Below are 21,613 nucleotides of genomic sequence, written 5' to 3'. Positions count from 1 at the left end.
ATTTAAGGTCGTGAATAACTTCTATTCCGAATCCCCACACACGGGAAACGTGGTTCACCCGATCGACATGTTAACAAATAATTAAATGATCTTCAACTTAGTAAACAGTGAAAATGGACTCGTATTTTCGTTACGTGGCGGCCATGTTGGAACAGTAATAAGACGGAAGTGAATCAACTTTCTGTTGCAAGGAGTACTCCTAAACGTGATAATGTGTCTGTTAACAAATGATAATGTGTAAATGTTATTGCATAGATCGGTGAAATAGGGCTAATCACAAATCTACTGAACAAACTACTCATGTTAATGAACAGTGAGGGCAGACTAGGTTAGAAGTGACAACTCGGGGAATCCTAATAAAATACATTCAGCTTATCTCCGAGGGGATATATAATGAAAGTGAAATCAATTATGTAATAACAAAAACAAACATGATCGACAATCCTCACAGAATACTTATTTGTGCGATGCATAATAATCAGATGTAGGCAATCAAAAGAAGAAACATCATGCTCAGTGTCATTCAGTGCTTAGTGATGTTCATCATAAGTAACAATAAATTCAATCCGGTCATTCATTCCGGTGGGTTTTAAGGTTTCCAATTTAAAAATCCAAAAGTTCTCACGTTGTAGAAGGTTCTTATTGTTGTCAGTTCCTTCTCGTTTTTTCACGATCTCCAGCACCGTGAACCTCAGTTGGCTCATGTTGTGAGAAGCCTCACAGAAATGAGAAGCAACAGTTGATTTGGATTGTTTGTTACGAATATTCGATTTATGTTCGTTCAGTCTTGTTTTGATTTTTCTCTCGGTTTTTCCCACATATCCCTGACCACAGGGACATTTTAGTAAATATATGACGTTCATAGAGTCACAGGTAGCTGACACGTGTAGTTTTATTTTATATCCTTTACTTGGATGGGTGATGGTGGTCCCTCTGATGATGCTGTTGCAATGACTGCAGTTATGGCAAGGTAGTGTGCCATGAAAAGTTTCTTCTGTATTCTCCACCCTCTGTTTAATCATACTTCCCAAGTTTTTCGCCCTTTGATAGGCGAATAAAGGTGTCTCTTTAAAGATGTTGTTGAAATCGGTCTCTTGAGATAGTATTGGCCAATGTCTTTTAATTATGCCCTTGAATGCTTTGCTTTTAGTCGAATACTTTGACACAACATCCATTCTGGTATTTTCCTTTTTTGGTGTTTGAATTAATAGATCATTTCTGTTTTTAAGGGCACATCTCTGTTTGGCCTCATCCAATGTCTTTTGAGGGTATCCTCTACTCTTAAACCCTAATTCCATCTCTTTGATTCTCGTTTCTAATGTCTCCGAAGATGACACGATCCTCTTTACCCTCATCATCTGCGAATATGGCAAATGTGTCTTTAAAGAATTGTTGTGAAAAACTATTGTGGTGTAATAGGTTGTTTCGATCTGTCAAATTACGGTAAATATCCGTTGTAAACTGTGATCCCTTCCTCTGTATTTCTACATCAAGAAATGTAATCTTGTTGGCATCAATTTCCGATGTAAATTGAATGCGTTCATCACGCATGTTGAGTTCATTAATGCCATTAATGAACTCAACATGCGTGATGAACGCATTCAATTTACATCGGAAATTGATGCCAACAAGATTACATTTCTTGATGTAGAAATACAGAGGAAGGGATCACAGTTTACAACGGATATTTACCGTAAGTTGACAGATCGAAACAACCTATTACACCACAATAGTTTTCACAACAATTCTTTAAAGACACATTTGCCATATTCGCAGATGATAAGGGTAAAGAGGATCGTGTCATCTTCGGAGACATTAGAAACGAGAATCAAGGAGATGGAATTAAGGTTTAAGAGTAGAGGATACCCTCAAAAGACATTGGATGAGGCCAAACAGAGATGTGCCCTTAAAAACAGAAATGATCTATTAATTCAAACACCAAAAAAGGAAAATACCAGAATGGTTGTTGTGTCAAAGTATTCGACTAAAAGCAAAGCATTCAAGGGCATAATTAAAAGACATTGGTCAATACTATCTCAAGAGACCGATTTCAACAACATCTTTAAAGAGACACCTTTATTCGCCTATCAAAGGGCGAAAAACTTGGGAAGTATGATTAAACAGAGGGTGGAGAATACAGAAGAAACTTTTCATGGCACACTACCTTGCCATAACTGCAGTCATTGCAACAGCATCATCAGAGGGAACACCATCACCCATCCAAGTAAAGGATATAAAATAAAACTACACGTGTCAGCTACCTGTGACTCTATGAACGTCATATATTTACTAAAATGTCCCTGTGGTCAGGGATATGTGGGAAAAAACGAGAGAAAAATCAAAACAAGACTGAACGAACATAAATCGAATATTCGTAACAAACAATCCAAATCAACTGTTGCTTCTCATTTCTGTGAGGCTTCTCACAACATCAGCCAACTGAGGTTCACGGTGCTGGAGATCGTGAAAAAACGAGAAGGAACTGACAACAATAAGAACCTTCTACAACGTGAGAACTTTTGGATTTTTAAATTGGAAACCTTAAAACCCACCGGAATGAATGACCGGATTGAATTTAATTGTTACTTATGATGAACATCACTAAGCACTGAATGACACTGAGCATGATGTTTCTACTTTTGATTGCCTACATCTGATTATTATGCATCGCACAAATAAGTATTCTGTGAGGATTGTCGATCATGTTTGTTTTTGTTATTACATAATTGATTTCACTTTCATTATATATCCCCTCGGAGATAAGCTGAATGTATTTTATTAGGATTCCCCGAGTTGTCACTTCTAACCTAGTCTGCCCTCACTGTTCATTAACATGAGTAGTTTGTTCAGTAGATTTGTGATTAGCCCTATTTCACCGATCTATGCAATAACATTTACACATTATCATTTGTTAACAGACACATTATCACGTTTAGGAGTACTCCTTGCAACAGAAAGTTGATTCACTTCTGTCTTATTACTGTTCCAACATGGCCGCCACGTAACGAAAATACGAGTCCATTTTCACTGTTTACTAAGTTGAAGATCATTTAATTATTTGTTAACATGTCGATCGGGTGAACCACGTTTCCCGTGTGTGGGGATTCTGAATAGAAGTTATGCACGACCTTAAATAAGTGAGTACTAGAGACCATTTGGTTTATAGAGTAGAGGGTGTCAGCATTTCGAGTGTTTTCTTAAAATCACTCGAACCGCACATTCGGGTGTGGGTTATAAACTATTGGTTTTCACCTTTTTTCAAACTTTGGAGGCACTTCGGTTCTAGTTACACACTCATTCTTTATTTAATGATTCCACGTAGTCCTTACCTGATAAAGGCGACGCTATTTGATTGATATTCCTAAGAATTATTATCTAGAATGCATTTGAGAATTAATCCCTGATATATCCTTAATGTGATTATTTAATTTATAGAATTCAGTCCCCGATGAAGGCTACTTTACAGCCGAAATGCATTGGACAAAGAAATATTAATTTGGACAATGAAGTATTGATTTAAAGACTGGATTATTTGGAATGCTGATTTGAACTAGTCCTGGAAACGTTGCAATGTGAATAAATGAATATTGAATTTCACTAAGTTTGAACTGTTACTTTGGAACTTTTGAACTCTACAACCCACATTGATTTGGGATATTGCTGTGACTAGGGGACGTCACTCAATTAAGGGTCACGCTCATCAATTGATTTACCAATACCTTGAAGGAGGGTATACCCTAGAGCACGCCACAACTGGATAAACAGCATAAATTGAGAGTGCAAGCGTGATAAACTATTTTACCCACTATCTAGTAGTCATACCAGTACCGGTATAACTCACCAGGGCATAGGTGTATAACAGTGTCCGGCCATCGGTAGCTTTGCACCCCACGAAATGTGCAACGACTTAGGGGGACACCGTGCCGTATTCCTTCATTCCTGTTGTGATCCCATTGTCGGGGCGCCAAGGATAACGTGAACCTAACTAGGAAAGTGTCTGGTAAAAGTGGCAGAGTCAGGAAGGATATGTTTCTCCTTGACGTGCGGGAGGCACTAGAAGCTGCGAGATGTAGTAGGGAACTCTGGGGTGGGGGGCTCTGTCATCGACGGTAGCCTCCGCCAGAGCTGTGGCAGAGTTACAGGGCAATCTGGAGGCAGACTGGTACAGTAAGGGTACCACTGCGGCAGACGGGTACAGTAAGGGTACCTCTGCCTGGCACAGTAAGGGTGCCTGAGCCAAAGACCTGGAGCCGCAGGGAGGTTCCGGGAAAACCGCGACGGCGCCCCGTTAGTCCTTCGGGCGGTTGGGGGGCCTTACCAACCGGGGGTGTGCCACACCACGCTCTGCCCTGAAAGGGGGGGCGGGAGTATAGGACATGATCACGTGATCCATAAGGAGATCAGCAAAGGCTGCACTGTCCGGGCGTCGACCCACCGTGCGTGCCGCATGGCTCATAAGGCGGGTGGGGCAGCGAGGGGCTGCCTGCCCTGGATCACCCGTAAGATAACCCACATAATCGTCATACTTTTTGTTGTATGAAAATAAACCTGCAGCAGTTCTTACCCATAACAATGTGTCCTGTGTAATCATTATATGGGCAAGTGTATAAAATGCAGGGGGGGGGGATGACGGTGTGGGCACTATGGCGCTGCCCGCGTCCCCCAAAGGGGGACATCAGTAGGGCAGCCCCTTAGTCCCATTAGTCGAAGCCCCCCCCTCCGTCAGTCCTCGTGGAGGGGGAGGCTCGGGCAGTGCTCCTGCCCCCCCCGGCCGGGTGCACCACCAGTGACGTGCATCCGGGGGAGGGCGCGTGGGGGCGGGCCGGTTAGGTACTTAGGCCCCTGCAGCCCCGCATGCGGCCTCTTTGTCGGTCGTCCACACTCCCGGCTGCCCCTGTCCGGCCTCGTTACCGGCCGTCCTGCGCCTGCCTGCCTCGATGCACCCACCCTATCCTCGTACCCAGCAGCTTGGCAGGTGGCATGCTGATTTGGATGTTCTAATGTTTTCTTTTGTGTTGCAGGCGGAGTTACAGGGCGATCTGGAGGCAGACTGGTACAGTAAGGGTACCACTGCAGCAGACGGGTACAGTAAGGGTACCTCTGCCTGGCACAGTAAGGGCGCCTGAGCCAAAGACCAGGAGCCGCAGGGAGGTTCCGTGAAAACCGCGACGGCGCCCCGTTAGTCCTTCGGGCGGTTGGGGGGCCTTACCAACCGGAGGTGTGCCACACCACGCTCCGCCCTGAAAGGGGGGGCGGGAGTATAAGACATGATCACGTGATCCATAAGGGGATCAGCAAAGGCTGCACTGTCCGGGCGTCGACCCACCGTGCGTGCCGGATGGCTCATAAGGCGGGCGGGGCAGCGAGGGGCTGCCTGCCCTGGATCACCCGTAAAATAACCACATAATCGTCATACATTTTGTTGTATGAAAATAAATCTGCAGCAGTTCTTACCCATAACAATGTGTCTTGTGTAATCATTATATGGGCAAGTGTATAAAATGCAGGGGGGGAGCGGATGACGGTGTGGGCACTATGGTTACTGCTGCTTTCTGGTCCTGGTTGGAGCCTGCATGCCTGCCTAGACCGGAGTGAAGAGACAATGGGCCTAGATCAAGGTAAATGTATTTTTTTTAAAGCATTTGTAATTTTTTCACTCCTGCCCCACTACCCCCCTTACATGCCAACCACCACTGCTCTGATGACGGATGTGATCACGGACGGAGGAGAGGCCTCTAGAATGCACCTAAGCCTCCCTAGCCGAGCACACACCTCCTTTTATCAGAAAATGTATTTTCTCCCCCACCCTCTACAAAAAAACAAACAGCTTCCCCGAACCCTCTTTTGCCCCACCTGCAGTGCTCCCCGGCTGCAGACTGCACTTGCTTGATGATCGCTTGATTGTGAATGAAACTCGGCACTTATAATGAAAAGAAAGTATGAAATGTGGCCTGCAAAGCACTTTCAACTACAAACACATCATGATCCCCCTTGTCTGCTGTTGCTGATTTGGAGCCCCGCTCCAACTCAGATGTCAGAATGAGGTGTGGGGGTACTGCCATCAAAGTTACCTCACTGAACACTGAACTCATAGGGATTCTGAAAAATCCAAGGATCACACAAAGAACAGGTGTAGCTCAAATGAGCAAAAGGGGTGAAACCTACGAATATGTATATTATTTTCACCACTATACAGAAGTTTCACCCCGTCGGTTAGCTGAAAGGATTGAGGCAAAAGTGGCTCCTCTGACCTGTAGGAGGTGTATTTTCACACACTGAAATTTATTTAGAGAAGCGCTTCCTCCATCTAATATTATAGATGCAGAACCTATCCAATTAAGAATACAAGGTGCTGTACCCTTCTCAATATTTCTTTGATAGTTGTTGATTGCAAAACAGATACAGGTATTTGTGGAGCCATACAAAGGGGTATATACATACAAAGGGGTATATATACATCAATTCTTACCTTCATTCCCTGAATATTCAAACTCCTTTGAGTCTACCTTGGAGGTTCTGCTCTTGAGGAACAAAGAGAATAAATTATGGCTGGGAGATATTGTTTTTCCTGAAGGTGGTGGCTGTGAAATCCTAGTACCCACCCAAACACGTTGATGCTTCACAGATTTGATACACTAGATCTTTGGGACATTTTTTTAGTATACGAGAACTAAACTTAAAAAATATTCCGACTGAGCAAATGATTTACTACAGACTGTTTTTTTTCAATGACATGATAAATTGTTTCATGTACTCTTGCTATACTTTCTGTTCATTGAGGGTTTATTAATGATGATATATTTTGTCCTTTAGTGATTACGTGAACTCTATATATGATGTAGGTTTTTATGCTCTTTTTTTAAAATGTTAAATAATAGTTTATTTTAATAAAGAATTTTTCTATATTGTGATTTTAAGGAATACATATTAAATTTTCTAGAGAAAATTGCCCGGCACTGTGTAGATATTTAGACACTTCAGTCTATATTTGTGTTTAGGTGATATTGGTTGATCCTCTGGCTGTATGTATGAAAGTCCAATTATTTAGTTTCCCAAATGGGGTTCTACTTTTTGTCTCATTGGTGCCCTACCTCTTTGGTATGAAAGGGCCCCTCTCTTTTATATTTTAGACAATGTTATGTGATAGCTAACTGAAGAAATATATGTAATCAGCAAAAAACGCTAACATGAAGAAACTGTGATATGAAGTGTAGACAATTCTCAAGTATTAGAGATGTTCAATAATAATAATGTTTTCCATATTTAGGAAATTGTGTCATGTCAATTGTAATTCGCAATGTTTAAATGATGCATTCTTATGTTAGCTAAAGCTGTAGGCCTGAAATGCAATCCTTGAAAAACTCACTTTAGCTTTAATGTTCTGAAATTCATGTGCACTGTGGAAGCTGTTCTTTCTCACATTTTGTGGTACAGGTGAAGAAGCATTCTTTTAGGCAAAATAATGTCTTTGTTTTAGCGTTTAATTAAAGAAGAGAAGAAGTTACGATTGTATGGTTTGGAGATGATAAGAGGAAAAAAGTTGGTTTCACACAGGAGAAGGCATGAGAACCAAGGTGAACTGTTGCGAGTGATGAGTAAAGAGAACACAGTGGAAAAGTACTCTTTGTGGACAAGAAGGATGATTGGAAATTACCTGTGAGTAACTGGTTGTGGTTAGGAAAAGAGCCTGCACTTCTTCCTTGCTTTTTGGAGACCGAGCATCACAGATTAATCGCTTTCTCTAGAGAAGTGGCTCACGCAACTCGACCTATCTCGACTGTGGAGAGACTTCTTAGGAAGACTCCAAGACTAATACCTTTATTTTTTTCATTAGAAATGCTTATCTTTCAACCTGGGGATGTCATCTTAGTGATAGTGTAGGGATAGATTAATGCTTTACATGCATCAGCCCTCAATGCAGGAACCTTTGGACTCTTTCTTTTTCATTGCTTGTATTCTTGTTCTGGAGCTAATAGCTTTGTTCATGCTACATTAACAGAACTGGGTGTGTAGATTTGGCTTCATGCTGTTTCCTCTGTATCTCTACAACCTTGTGTTGAGGTGTATCTATGTTCAGTTATTTTTGGCTTTGTAATAAATCTCACTAACCTTTCTTTAGTGTCCCTTGGTTATTATGCATCAGTGGACATTAATTGGAAATTGAATGAAATTGAATGATTTTCTCCCTTTCACTCTTTTACGCTGCTAAAAAAGTTAATCAGATTATGTCTCTAGAACAGTGGCGGCTCCTCCGCTATGATGTAGTAGTGTTGCCTCACTGCTTTCTTGCAGTGCAAGAAGCAATAAATATAAAAGGGTAATAATTTTTAGTTATTACCATTTTATGTTTTGTTTTGCTGGTGGGAGGGGTTGCTATGCTTATGGAGCAGGGCAGGGGAGGAGTGGTTTGCGCACTCCTGAGTGCGCAATGACTGTCGGGCCACCCAAACCAGTCATGCGCACTCCCCTATCCATGCAGGCTGCATTGCAGCCTACATGGAGAACATGCCCACTCCTCCAGCCCCTGGCTGAGCGTTGTGTCACAGCGCTCAGACCAATCACAACGCACCACTGGAGTGTTGTGATTGACTTAGGGGTGGGAGCCTGGCTGACTGCTTCCTGTTCCGACCTGGAGTCTGACACAGGCGAGCAGGAAAGAAGACGCGGGACCCGGCGGCCAAGTATGTTTTATTTATTCTTATCTTTTTGATGCAGCTGTGCCCCTGCCCCTCCACCCGTGAGTTATGCCGGCCACCCCTGCTCAAAAGGTTTCAGATCTAATGGACCCGACACTTTCACAGCCAACTTTCACTAACCGTCAAAATACAAAATGAATACTACTTATTAGGGAAACAGAATGTCAATTGTCCAGGGTTCCAACCCTATCCTTCTAATCTGCAAGCCTAAGACATTCTTGGCTGACACCCCACCCACATGGGCTTTGCAGCAATGGTGGGTGGGTTGAAGCCTGGGGGAATGAAGAATAGCAATCAATAAGGAGACTCAGCATTTCTTTTTTGCTGTAGGGTCCCAGCAGTCAGACCCCCTTTCAGCTGATCCTCTGTTCCCCCACTGAGACTGCAATCACTATGGCCCACATACATCAAGCAAATTTGCAATCGCAAACGTTGCGAATAGCAAAAAAAGGCCACTTGTGATTGCAAAATAGCTTCTTCCAATGCATGAAGCAAATTCGCAGAAAACCTTACTTTTCGCAAAACTAGCGATTTCTAATTTTCCAATTCTGTAATAGCGATTCGTATTATGGAATCGAAAATAGGAAATCGCAAACACCTATGCAACAAGAATTTGCAAATACAGAATTAGTCAAGAATCCCAAATTGCATCTTCTAAATAAGAACAAATCATAACAGGTGGTAAAAATTTCACATACAACAAATCAGGTGTGAATTATCAGCAAACTACTTAAACAGTCCCAGAATGCATCAGAGTGTCTCACAATGGCAGTGCTCTACGTCATGGCGAGGAGGACGAGGCTACGAGCAGAAGCACAGAGAAGAAGGAGGATACAGGAGAGAAGTGCGCGTCACTTTGCTAGGGCAGACGGAGGAAGAAATTTATGATAGATATAGGCTGAATGCTGCCACAATCTTAGAGATCTCATTGCTGAGTTAGACCCAATACTGCAGCATCAGACTCCCAGGATACATGCCATCCCCACCCATGTGCAGGTCCTATGCTCTCTGCATCTCCTAGATTCAGGGACCTTCCAGGGAGTAATTGCAGCAGCTGGCGGTGTCTCTCAAAGTGCCCTATCGCGCTTTTTCAACCCTTTCCTAGATGCCATGTTGCAGAGGATACACCACCACATTAGGTTCCCCACAACACCACAGGAATTGCTGCAAATTCAATTAGATTTTTATCAGGTTGCACAATTTCCACATGTCATTGGTTACATTGATGGGACATGTGTACCCATATGTCCCCCCTCAGTAAATGAGCATATCTACCGGAACCGGAAATAATACCATTCACTGAACATTCAAGTAATCTGCAATTCTAAAACAATAATCACAGACACAGTGGCAAGTTACCCTGGCAGTGCATATGACTCCTACATCTTCAGGCATAGTGGCATACACAGACGTCTGCTGGCGGGTGAATTTGGTGAAGGATATTTGCTGGGTAAACAGATTTAAAACTGGTCTTGCACACCTGTCCGCCATGGTGACATATTACAGTAACTAATGTATATCTATTTTTCACATCCTGTCGGTGATAGTGCATACACTGTGAGGTCTTTCATCCTCACTCCCTATCTGAATAACATGACACAAAGGAGCAGCGATACAATCATGCACACATTGTGACACTCAATGTGATTGAGAGGACATTCGGTGTACTCAAATCCAGGTTTCGCATCCTCCACAAAACCGGTGGGGCTTTACAATATAGGCAGGAGGCAAGCTGTAAAATTGTTGCTACATATGCAACGTTGCACAACGTTGCCACTAATAGGGGCATTCCCCTGGAAGACTCTGATAGCGAGCCAGAACTACTCTTCCAGCCAAGACAACCACATCAATCAACGCGCTGTCCAAATGCAGCAGAGGGGAGATGGAGATGGGCAGATATCATGCAAGATTACTTCTAAGGTGAGTAATCACGACACAATACAGTATTTTCCTGAAGGTTTATTTTGTTAGGTAGGTAGTTGTGTAGATGCACACATACCATTGTCAGACAAGTGCAGTGTGGGAGCAGACAATCAAATGTCATTGTCTTGGCACTGCAACATCAGTGTGGACAGGATACATATTTCTGGTTACATCACCAGATTGGTACATGTCCAATTGTCTACTTCCTTCTACCACGCACTCCTATGGCCCTGTCAGTAGGCTCTGCTACCCCGTCATTGACCCTTCTGTGCCGGCTTGACTCCTGGTACTGCGCCTCCTGCCATGTGACACAGGCACCAGTAGCCTGCTCAGGCTGCAGCACTCCTCACTGTCCCCCATCACGCATGAGGCTTCCACTAGCTGCTCCAGTCTGCAGTCCTTCCACAGCAGTGGTGACCTGGATGAGGCCCCTGGCCATATCCCCGCAGCAGTGGGCCATCTCCACCTGCATGCTGACTGCACGCCTTGAAAGCTGAGCTGTGGTATGCTGTTACTTTGCATGCGTCCCATGGAAGTCTGATGCCTCCTGCCATTTGCGACTTGATCAGCCTGCATGACCCCGCACATATCCTCAATGGCAGTCGCAACACGGTCTAGTCTCTTGCCGTTGGCCCTCTGCCCTTCAACTACTGCAGTAGTTAGCTCCCTCAGGCCGTCATGAATACCACCCATGTGTCTTGATATTGTTCCAAGTTGGCCCTGGATGATACAGATGTTCTTCCCTTGCAGGAGCTGGACCCTCAGCATCTTGGACTCCAGAACACTTGCGGTGGTTTCGCCATCATCCTCAGCATGCGTGAGGAGTGCCCTGGGTCTTCGCCTGCGGAACTGCACGGAACTGCACCGCATTTTTGGCTCTGGTGGTGGTGATGGTGGTGTATGTGCAGGCTGCTGTGTGTGAGCTCCTATGTTGATGTCCTCATCACTCTCCAAATCAGGGAGTGGTTTTACTCTTCTCCTGCGGTGAGTGGGAGCAGGGATTGGTGAGGATGCTGGCATATCTTGTCCCTCATCATGCTGCTCCATGTGTCCATCGGACTCGTGGTCGTCAGCCACGTCACTGTCCTGTGCTGCATCTGTGATTGGAACAGTGCAAGTTCAGTTTTTGTTTGCACTTGTTTGTAACATTGCGCCTGAGCAGTTATATAAAATCTACTTCTGTAATCTAAATAGTCTAGTGTTGTCACTTCCTTGCTGTACTCTGCTTCACTTGTTAGTCCCTCCATGCCTTGCCCTTACATTTGTTTGCATACAACTCCCACAATGCATTAGGGTGTTGCAAGTAAAGGGTGGATTGGATTCAGGTGTGCTACACTACGCAGGGTATGCATTTGGGTCAGATTGTGATTACATTTGACACACACATGTTTAGCTGTGGTCTTAAATTGGGAGGTGCCCGCATGTCCTGAGATGTTGATCAGTGTCACACCAACAACTGCCTCTGGCTGCAAAGTGGATTCCACCATGTCCTCCAGTGGAGTGTTTGGATGCTCGCTGGATGGTCCCCCTTCTGTTTTTTTTTTGCTGCGGCAAGCCTGTCTCGCAGTTTTCTTTTGCTCGGCTGCGCAGGTCATACCATCTCTTCTGCAGATTAGGTATGTCACAGTGTGTCACCCCCACATCATTTACCTTGGCTTGTATCCCAAGCCAAATCGTCCTCTTCACGGACTCTGCAACATGCAGGGATTGTTTCCCAAACAGCTGGTCATGTCTCTGGACAACTTCCTCAGTGAGGATTTCAAGTTCCTTGTCACTGACCTTGATCTTTCTCTTCCTGCCTTCTCCTTCTCTTTGTGCTTTTTCTGTGGCCATGGTGTATTTTTCTCACAGCTCCTGTTCAGAAACAGTTCCTCCAGGGTGTGCTCCACAAGTCTTCTTCCTCCTTCTCCTCCTCCTCCTCTCCCTGTGTACAGGTGTATTGAATCAGTGAAAGACTTCCTGGTTGTGATGTGATCGCAATGCAGCAATATGGGTAATTCCCAATTTCCGATTCTGTAATAGCGAATTCGCAATTACAAATTCGGTCAACACGGAATCGGTAATGACATTTGCGATTTTTACCGAATCGCAAATGTATACCGATTTCATTGCTGCATTCGGTTTTGGGATTCCATAATAACGTACCTTATTTTTCGCTATTATGAAAACGCAAACACAGTTTTTGATGCATGTGGGCCTATGTGTCTGCCCTTAAAGTTAAAGCGCTTGTGCAATGTCCTACAACGTGTCTTTGCAAAACAGTTTATCACTGACATGCTGTCCCCACTGTACTTTGTAGGAGCAGTGGGCAGGTTTTAGGGCCAGGATACAAAGGTGGAGACCAAACAATAGGCTCTGGGCACCTTGGTTGCTCCTACCTATCCCACAGTTAGATGCCCCTTCTCTCTGACTCTCAGATGCCATGCTAGTACTGCAATTAGTACAAGTGTGATGTTTGAATTATGCCCCGATACTGCACTGATACTGCACTTTGTACCTGCTGTTACTGGCCCTGTTGGGGGGGCTGTGTGAGGTGGAGGAAGCAGACCAGGACCGGGAGTCTGGAGGAACTACAGCTCCCAGTGGCCCAAGCAGTTTCAGCGCCGTCGCGCAGCCGCCTACGCCCACAGCGCGTCAGTCACTCGGCGCTTTAAATCCCTGAAGGGGCTCTCGCGGCGCGGAACACCCTGATACTGCACTGATACTGCACTTTGTACGTGCTGTTACCGGCCCTGTTGTGGGGGCTGTGCGAGTAGGAGGAAGCAGACCGGGAGCCTGAAAGAACTACACCTCCCAGTGTCCCAAGCGGTTTCAGCGCCGCCGCGCAGCCGCCTCCGCCCACAGCGCGTCAGTTACCCAGCACTTTAAATCCCTGAGGGGCTTCCGCGACACGGGATGCGCGTGGGTGCACCCGGGCGAAGCCAGGGCGGGCACGTCTGTGCCCGTCAGGGACCAACTGGAGCAGGGCTGGGCCACCTCCCTAACCCATCACAAACGGATGCATCGTTGGCCACTGGACATTGGACTAAGGACTACTACTTTTAGAAGTAAGCTTGTTACAGTGTTTTTACTGCTGCTAATCTTAACTATACTCTTACTGTTAAATATTTAATCATACCTAAAAGGAAGATGAATCATGCAGTAACTGCAGAAAATATAGAGGCAAAGGTAGTGGCCAAACATCATTACTGTCTTACCTCACAGGGGCTATGGGGGCCATTGAAGAGCAAATCAGCATGGTGGAGGAGTCCTTATCAAAGGGGAGGCGGTGTCTAGTAAGGGAGGAGGGAGCACCTAACTTTAACAACCTATTACCCCTAAGTGAGAATAACTCTGCCCAGTGACCGAAATGGCTCCATACAGGACATCTCGGACCACATAGCCCAAAGCGACCTGAGTGAGCTGGTGGAGGATATACAACCACCCCTGAAGCGGAGTAAATATCCCGGAAGGCCGGAGAGTACACTTATACAAAAACCAAGAGGGCAAGGCTCAGGGAGGTGTAAAAAGAGCTCTCTCAACCACAACTTACTGGTAACAACACAGCAGAAACACGAAAACCCACCACGCACGCCCAGCTAGCGGGCCACTCATTGGCACTAGAAAAAATATCGAAAAGCATAGATGAATTGCATAAGAACACAGAGAGCGCACTGGGGAAATTAATTGAGAGAGTTGTAAACATGGAGGGAAAAATGTGTACAAACAATCAGGATAGCTCAACACATGTTCAGGTAAAGACCTCCATAAGTGGGCCGATAAGCACAACCCATACAGTTACCCCTACCCCAGTAATCATGGACACCACCTCTGGACCCCCAATTCATGGGCATAATGCAGATATGAGTGAACAACAATCTATCATTGAGACAAATAAGTTGGTGGGGGAGAAAAATAGGCATTATAAAGGAATAGGGTCAAACAGCATGGATTTAAAGCTAACCCAGGAGTTCCAAATGCATACTCGCCTTGACTTGCTGCCGGAAGCCACACCATATGTGGTAATCTTGGCCAATGCCCCAGTACTAAAGACTCCTGAACTATGAACACGGTTAGAACTCCGTAATAAGTCTCTTCACTGGCTTGGAAGGCACATCGGCCTAACGGATGTTGACATAGGGGAGACATGCAGTAATGAGGGGCTAGATCTCAATATCCAATGCACAAATGCTCGAGATCAATCTTTGCTAAAATGTTGTTTCAATCTGACCTTTCTGAAAAACTGGTGTAACTCAGTTTTCAAGTTAAACGTATTGGGAAGGTTGGTTGGTACAAACGAGAGGCCCTTTTCAAGTATTTTCGATTCTTCTGGTTTAAGGACATAGGTTGAGAGATTGATTATAGGGCTGTCACGTATGGATGCTGGTTGAAACTTTACCACCTGTAGTGTTTCTGTCGAGTTCTGATGTCCCCATGGGTCTCCTGACGAAAGTGGACCTGTTTCTTCCCTGTTCCCTTTCGTTGGTTCCAATTGGATTGTGCGCGTCCCCTGGGTCTCTGTACAACTGTTTGATTTGTATATACATATTTTAACTCACACCTTGTATCAATGTACTACTCACTATGAATCATTCTGTGCCTTGCATTTACTTATGTTCAGAGCTTTCGTTAGCCGTTTTCCCATCTTGGGTTTTTCCTCACTCCCTGAATCGTCCGGAGTCTGTCTTCATTCCAAACATTATGTGTTGCTAGGTAACCTTTCCGGCTCCAACGTGAGCCCCAGAGGCGTGCACGCTGCCGTCACATCTATTACTTAGATGACAGATTCTGACTCAGCGGTTGTCTGCAGACAGAGCCCCAATGACAGCCAGTGCAGTCCGACAGATGAGGTAAGGTTAGGATCAGTCGGGCGCGGACGTTAGGTACAGTTCGGACTTCCAGTCCGGCTGACTATCAAGATTAGTGTTTTAGTCTTCTTTGGCTAATAATATACATTTTACCCACAGACACAGCACGCACAACTGTTTGAAAACTATCATTCGGATTCCACCCGCCGCCATTGACAGCGTGGGTGAGTGAGACTTGCGGTTTCACGCACGACTTTTTGTTTTGTTTTGTTACATGTATACATTTTTTAACGTTGGGAACACAGCATTGATGGCTATGTTTTTCCCTTTCAGTACTCTAGAGCACGTTTGGATGGCTTCCCTCCTAAGTGATTTTTTCGCATATGGCACACCATTAAAGGGTGAGTGACTATGGAGTACCGATATCCTATTGACCTTCATGTTGTTGGTTGAGATACTTAGCCCATTTATTTGTTTTTACAGGTGTCCACCTTCACTACTGGGGTTACATGAATCCAATGTAACTTAGCCCCGTCCCTTGGCCACCTTCCCCGTCCTGATGAAGACCCGTTTATGAGGATATAAACTGCCCTTCTTATCCTTGGGTCGAAACGTCGACAAACCTTCCCCCATTTGGAGCCTGCATCTTTGTCTGTCCCGGCCCCTTCTCCCTCCTATAAAAATACGGATGAACTATGTACCGTAACATGGCAAGAAAGAACAACATTTTTTGCTGATAAAACGTTGAGGGCAGGCTCCTCTACAACCCCCCTAAGGATTGTTTAACCTTAGATTTGCGAAAATAATCTGCACTCATCTTTTCTAGACCCTCTCGGTCTTCCTCTGTCTTACACGAGCACCAAAAAACTTTCACTCTACTCTATGCACGCTATTTGACTGGTAACCCCTCTTTGCTTTTTCAAAATTTGTATATTTGTATATTGAATAATGATGTGAATTTTTTAGAAAAATAAACAGTGGAGTCATTTTTCCTCTACTTTTAAGACACTCAAAACGTACTGTGTGTTGTGTTGGACACTTAAATTTTTTGTTGGGCTATTGTTTTTTCTTGTTGTTCTCGAAAACTTCTTCATTGCAGGATTGAATCGCATGTTGAATGAAATTTAAACTAAGCAGTGCTACAAAGTATCAATAATCGTATTTGGAGGTAACGTCTAGGACCACTCTATCTGTAATACTCGATACCCAGGTCCTAGGACTTCGATTGGGTCACCCCATTTATGATAACGATTTCTTGAGCAGGGATTCCTGCGAGGGTGTTTTGTGTGTATTTATGTTAATTGTATTCAATGTGGTATCGTTTTGTATGATCAGTTTATACGTATCACGACCGTCTACTCAAAAGACAACGTACATGACATGGCAGAAAAAGACACTTTAACCTATAGTGAGGAATATATTGATAAATTGATACAGGCCCAGGGGGGTGGCAGCTTCTTGGGTCGTACTACAACCCCAATTGACCTCACCCTAAATGATAAGATTAACAGAGTCGAGAGATTAGAGAAGAAACTAATTCGCACTAGGCTACATGGTCATGTGCTCACCCAGTATCTGCAGGCAAATGTGATTCCAATCGGCCTGCAGGTAAGGAACGAGCCGGCCATCTTTATAGACAATCCTAAGTTTAAAGGCAACTTCAGCTTTATCAGTAACAATTGCTCCAGGCACTGGATGGTGCTTGGGGTGGAGACTGCTCTTGAGGAGGTAGAGCGCCGCATCAAAGAAATAGCAGATCTTAGAAAAGAAATTGTGGACGATAAAGCATTGAATAACGCGAAAGAAGCGTTGGAGTGTCTTGAAAAAACGCTGAAAGACTTTGACACTTTTACACAATCAACCAAACTAGATAAACTAGCTAAGGATCTAAAATTCTACGACAAAAAAGCGGTTTACCCATACCTGGCTGAAGGCTATTACAAACAAGAGTCTCAGGGTAGGTTCTCCACCAGGGGACGAGGGGGATACAGAAAATACACTACTTTTTCGGATTCTTCAGCGACCAGTAACTCTGGGAACGAAGAAGAAAGACCAGGCACCAGTGCCAGCACATACCCTGACTATTCGAATAGTTTTTTAGAAGAGGACCAATGGGGAGGATACCAAGGCAGGGGCCGTCCCTGGGGGAGACCCAGGGGACGCGCACAACCCAATTGGAACCAAGGAAGGGGAACAGGGAAGAAACAGGTCCACTTTCGTCAGGAGACCCATGGAGACATCAGAACTCGACAGAAACACTACAGGTGGTAAAGTTTCAACCAGCATCCATACGTGACAGCCCTATAATCAATCTCTCAACCTATATCCTTAAACCAGAAGAATCGAAAATACTTGAAAAGGGCCTCTCGTTTGTACCAACCAACCTTCCCAATACGTTTAACTTGAAAACTGAGTTACACCAGTTTTTCAGAAAGGTCAGATTGAAACAACATTTTAATAAAATTCCCTACAAACCTGTGTTTAGCAGCACTGGTCTACGGCCACCCTCCACATTCACACCGCCGGCTCAGATGATGTCACATAAAATTCTGGCATTTGAACAAGTGGTAATGAGAGACATCAACCAGTTACTGTAAAAAAAGCACTACACAAGATTCAATATTAACAAACAAGAAAGACAAGCCCTTCAATCGCTGAAACAAAACACCGAAATTGTGATAAAACCAGCAGATAAGGGGGGGGGGGGGCTATTGTCATCCAGAACAGGGATGACTATAAATCTGAAATTGTATCACAATTGGGGGTGGAAGGTAACTATAGGAAACTACAGGCAGACCCAACAAAAGAAATTGGTATGGATATTAGATCCATAACTAGCAAGGCACTAGAGGATGGTTATTTGTCCAAACATGAGTATGACTATCTGAATAACAGCCACCTCAGACTCCCCACGATCTACACGCTCCCGAAGGTGCACAAAGGGCTTGAAAAGCCCCCGGGAAGACCTATTGTGTCGGGGTGTGGATCGGTGTTAGAGCCCCTCTGCAAGTACGTTGATATATTTATAAAACCCATTGCAGAGGACACTACGGCTTATGTGAGGGACATTATGCAAGCTATACAACTGGTGGACGGGCATCCATTTGATCATACTAACAACCTTCTGGTAACAATGGATGTCACGTCCCTCTACACCAATATCCCTCAGGAAGCTGCCCTTGAAGTCATTAGAGAGGTGCTGGAGGAACGACCGAGACCTTGCCAGGTCCCGACGTCCTTCATTGTGGATCTTCTTGAGATTGCTATGAAAAAGAACTTCTTCTACTTTGATGGGAGTTACTATGTTCAAACTAAGGGTGTAGCCATGGGGGCAAAACTTGCCCCAGATCTGGCTATAATCTTTATGAACTCATATGAGCATAAATTTGTACTCAATGAGACCAACCCCTACCGAGATAACATCATGTTGTGGCGCCGATATATAGACAATGTCCTAATGATATGGCGAGGCAGTGAGGAACTTCTGAAAAACTTTCATAACTGGCTCAACAATAAATCAGATGACATTCAATTTTCCCTGGACTTTAGTGAAAAGAGGATTAACTTCCTGGACATCAGCATAGTAGAGGATGGGGATCACTTACACACTACACTATACAGAAAAAATAGCGAATGAAACACTCTGCTTCGCTACTCGAGCCACCATCCTCGCAACCTCAGGGACAACCTACCCTACGGGCAGTTTCTGAGGTTGCGTAGGTATTGCAGCCATTAGGTTGATTATTTCCCCGAATTAGCACTACTGATGGAGCGCCTGGCTGATAGGGGGTATCCACTTAGACTGTTGAAAAAGGCAAGAAAAAAAGCTTGGTTTTGCCATAGGTAGTTCCTCTTAGAGCCCAAATCCAAGTGCAATAATAACAACGAGAGAATGACTTGTGTCACTACCTTTAACACCAGGAGTAGTGACATTAAAAAAGTCATTATTGGCCACTGGCACCTAGTGGCAGATGAGATTGGTATCCCTGACCCACCCATGCATTCGTTTAAAAAGGGAAGGAGTGTGAGGGACTATGTGGTCCAATCATTACTTCCAAGTAAACCCACCAGTACGCAAACGACCCTCTGGAATGCCCCACCAGTACTTGGACATTATAAGTGTGGCGCATGTAAAGCGTACCCCATGACTTTGGAATTAAAGCTGTGTACGCATAACAATTATACACATACCTTGCGACAACATACGAACTGCAATTCTGCTGGTGTCATATATGCGATTTCATGTCCATGTGGTTTCTTATATGTAGGCCAGACTATACAAAAAGTAAAACCTCGAATTTTGCAGCATGTCAGCAGGATACGCTGCAAGGTACAGGGAGCCCCTCTTGTGGAGCATTTTTCCAGCTTTGATCACCCACCTGAGAGCCTGAAATGGTGGGTACTGGAAAAGGTACTCGTAAATGTAAGGGGAGGCAATTTTGCAAGTACTCTGAGTATCAGAGAATGTAAATGGATGCATATATTTGACACGGTAAATCGGGGCCTTAATGAATATGAGGAAACAACGAGGCAAATGTCTAATTTGTACAATGGTTGAAATGTGATCCTATGACCATGATTACTTCCTTTGCTTCTGTTTGACAATGTTGGTCACATGACTCGTCGGCTTGTAAAATTACTCTGTACAACTGTTTGATTTGTATATGCATATTTTAACTCACACCTTGTATCAATGTACTACTCACTATGAATCATTCTGTGCATTGCATTTACTTATGTTCAGAGCTTTCGTTAGCCGTTTTCCCATCTTGGGTTTTTCCTCACTCCCTGAATCGTCCGGAGTCTGTCTTCCTTCCAAACATTATGTGTTGCTAGGTAACCTTTCCGGCTCCAACGTGAGCCCCAGAGGCATGCACGCTGCCGTGACGTCTATTACTTAGATGACAGATTCTGACTCAGCGGTTGTCTGCAGACAGAGCCCCAATGACAGCCAGTGCAGTCCGACAGATGAGGTAAGGTTAGGATCAGTCGGGCGCGGACGTTTGGTACAGTTCGGACTTCCAGTCCGGCTGACTTTCAAGATTAGTGTTTTAGTCTTCTTTGGCTAATAATATACATTTTACCCACAGACACAGCACGCACAACTGTTTGAAAACTATCATTCGGATTCCACCCGCCGCCATTGACAGCGTGGGTGAGTGAGACTTGCGGTTTCACGCACGACTTTTTGTTTTGTTTTGTTACATGTATACATTTTGTAACGTTGGGAACACAGCATTGATGGCTATGTTTTTCCCTTTCAGTACTCTAGAGCACGTTTGGATGGCTTTCCTACCTAAGTGATTTTTTTGCATATGGCACACCATTAAAGGGTGAGTGCCTATGGAGTACCGATATCCTATTGACCTTCATGTTGTTGGTTGAGATACTTAGCCCATTTTTTGTTTTTACAGATGTCCACCTTCACTACTGGGGTTACAAGAATCCAATGTAACTTAGCCCCGTCCCTTCGCCACCTTCCCCGTCCTGATGAAGACCCGTTTATGAGGATATAAACTGCCCTTCTTATCCTTGGGTCGAAACGTCGACAAACCTTCCCCCATTTGGAGCCTGCATGTTTGTCTGTCCCGGCCCCTTCTCCCTCCTATAAAAATACGGATGAACTATGTACCGTAACATGGCAAGAAAGAACAACATTTTTTGCTGATAAAACATTGAGGGCAGGCTCCTCTACAACCCCCCCTAAGGATTGTTTAACCTTAGATTTGCGAAAATAATCTGCACTCATCTTTTCTAGACCCTCTCGGTCTTTCTCTGTCTTACACGAGCACCAAAAAACTTTCACTCTACTCTATGCATGCTATTTGACTGGTAACCCCTCTTTGCTTTTTCAAAATTTGTATATTTGTATATTGAATAATGATGTGAATTTTTTGAAAAATAAACAGTGGAGTCATTTTTCCTCTACTTTTAAGACACTCAAAACGTACTGTGTGTTGTGTTGGACACTTGAATTTTTTGTTGGGCTATTGTTTTCTCTTGTTGTTCTCAAAAACTTCTTCATTGCAGGATTGAATCGCATGTTGAATGAAATTTAAACTAAGCAGTGCTACAAAGTATCAATAATCGTATTTGGAGTTAACGTCTAGGACCACTCTATCTGTAATACTCGATACCCAGGTCCTAGGACTTCGATTGGGTCACCCCATTTATGATAACGATTTCTTGAGCAGGGATTCCTGCGAG

The 21,613-nt window shown here is 44.3% G+C and overlaps 1 protein-coding gene and 1 long non-coding RNA gene across 2 annotated transcripts in view; one reads left to right on the top strand and one right to left on the bottom strand.

Moving 5' to 3' along the window:
• The window catches only part of LOC144766892 (uncharacterized), a 199,107-nt gene extending 183,695 nt beyond the window's left edge, over positions 1-15,412 (top strand). The window contains exon 4 of the long non-coding RNA XR_013597969.1: positions 15,312-15,412. This is a non-coding gene — a long non-coding RNA (uncharacterized LOC144766892). The remainder of the gene's footprint in view (positions 1-15,311) is intronic.
• LOC144766891 (membrane-spanning 4-domains subfamily A member 4A-like) overlaps positions 1-21,613 on the bottom strand; it is a 458,387-nt gene that overhangs the window by 145,602 nt on the left and 291,172 nt on the right. The window lies entirely within an intron of this gene.

This window comes from Lissotriton helveticus, chromosome 7 (genome assembly GCF_964261635.1).
Source record: "Lissotriton helveticus chromosome 7, aLisHel1.1, whole genome shotgun sequence".
Lineage (NCBI taxonomy): Eukaryota > Metazoa > Chordata > Amphibia > Caudata > Salamandridae > Lissotriton > Lissotriton helveticus.
The sequence above is the reverse complement of the archived record's forward strand: the minus strand, read 5'-3'. Positions and strand labels throughout refer to the sequence as shown.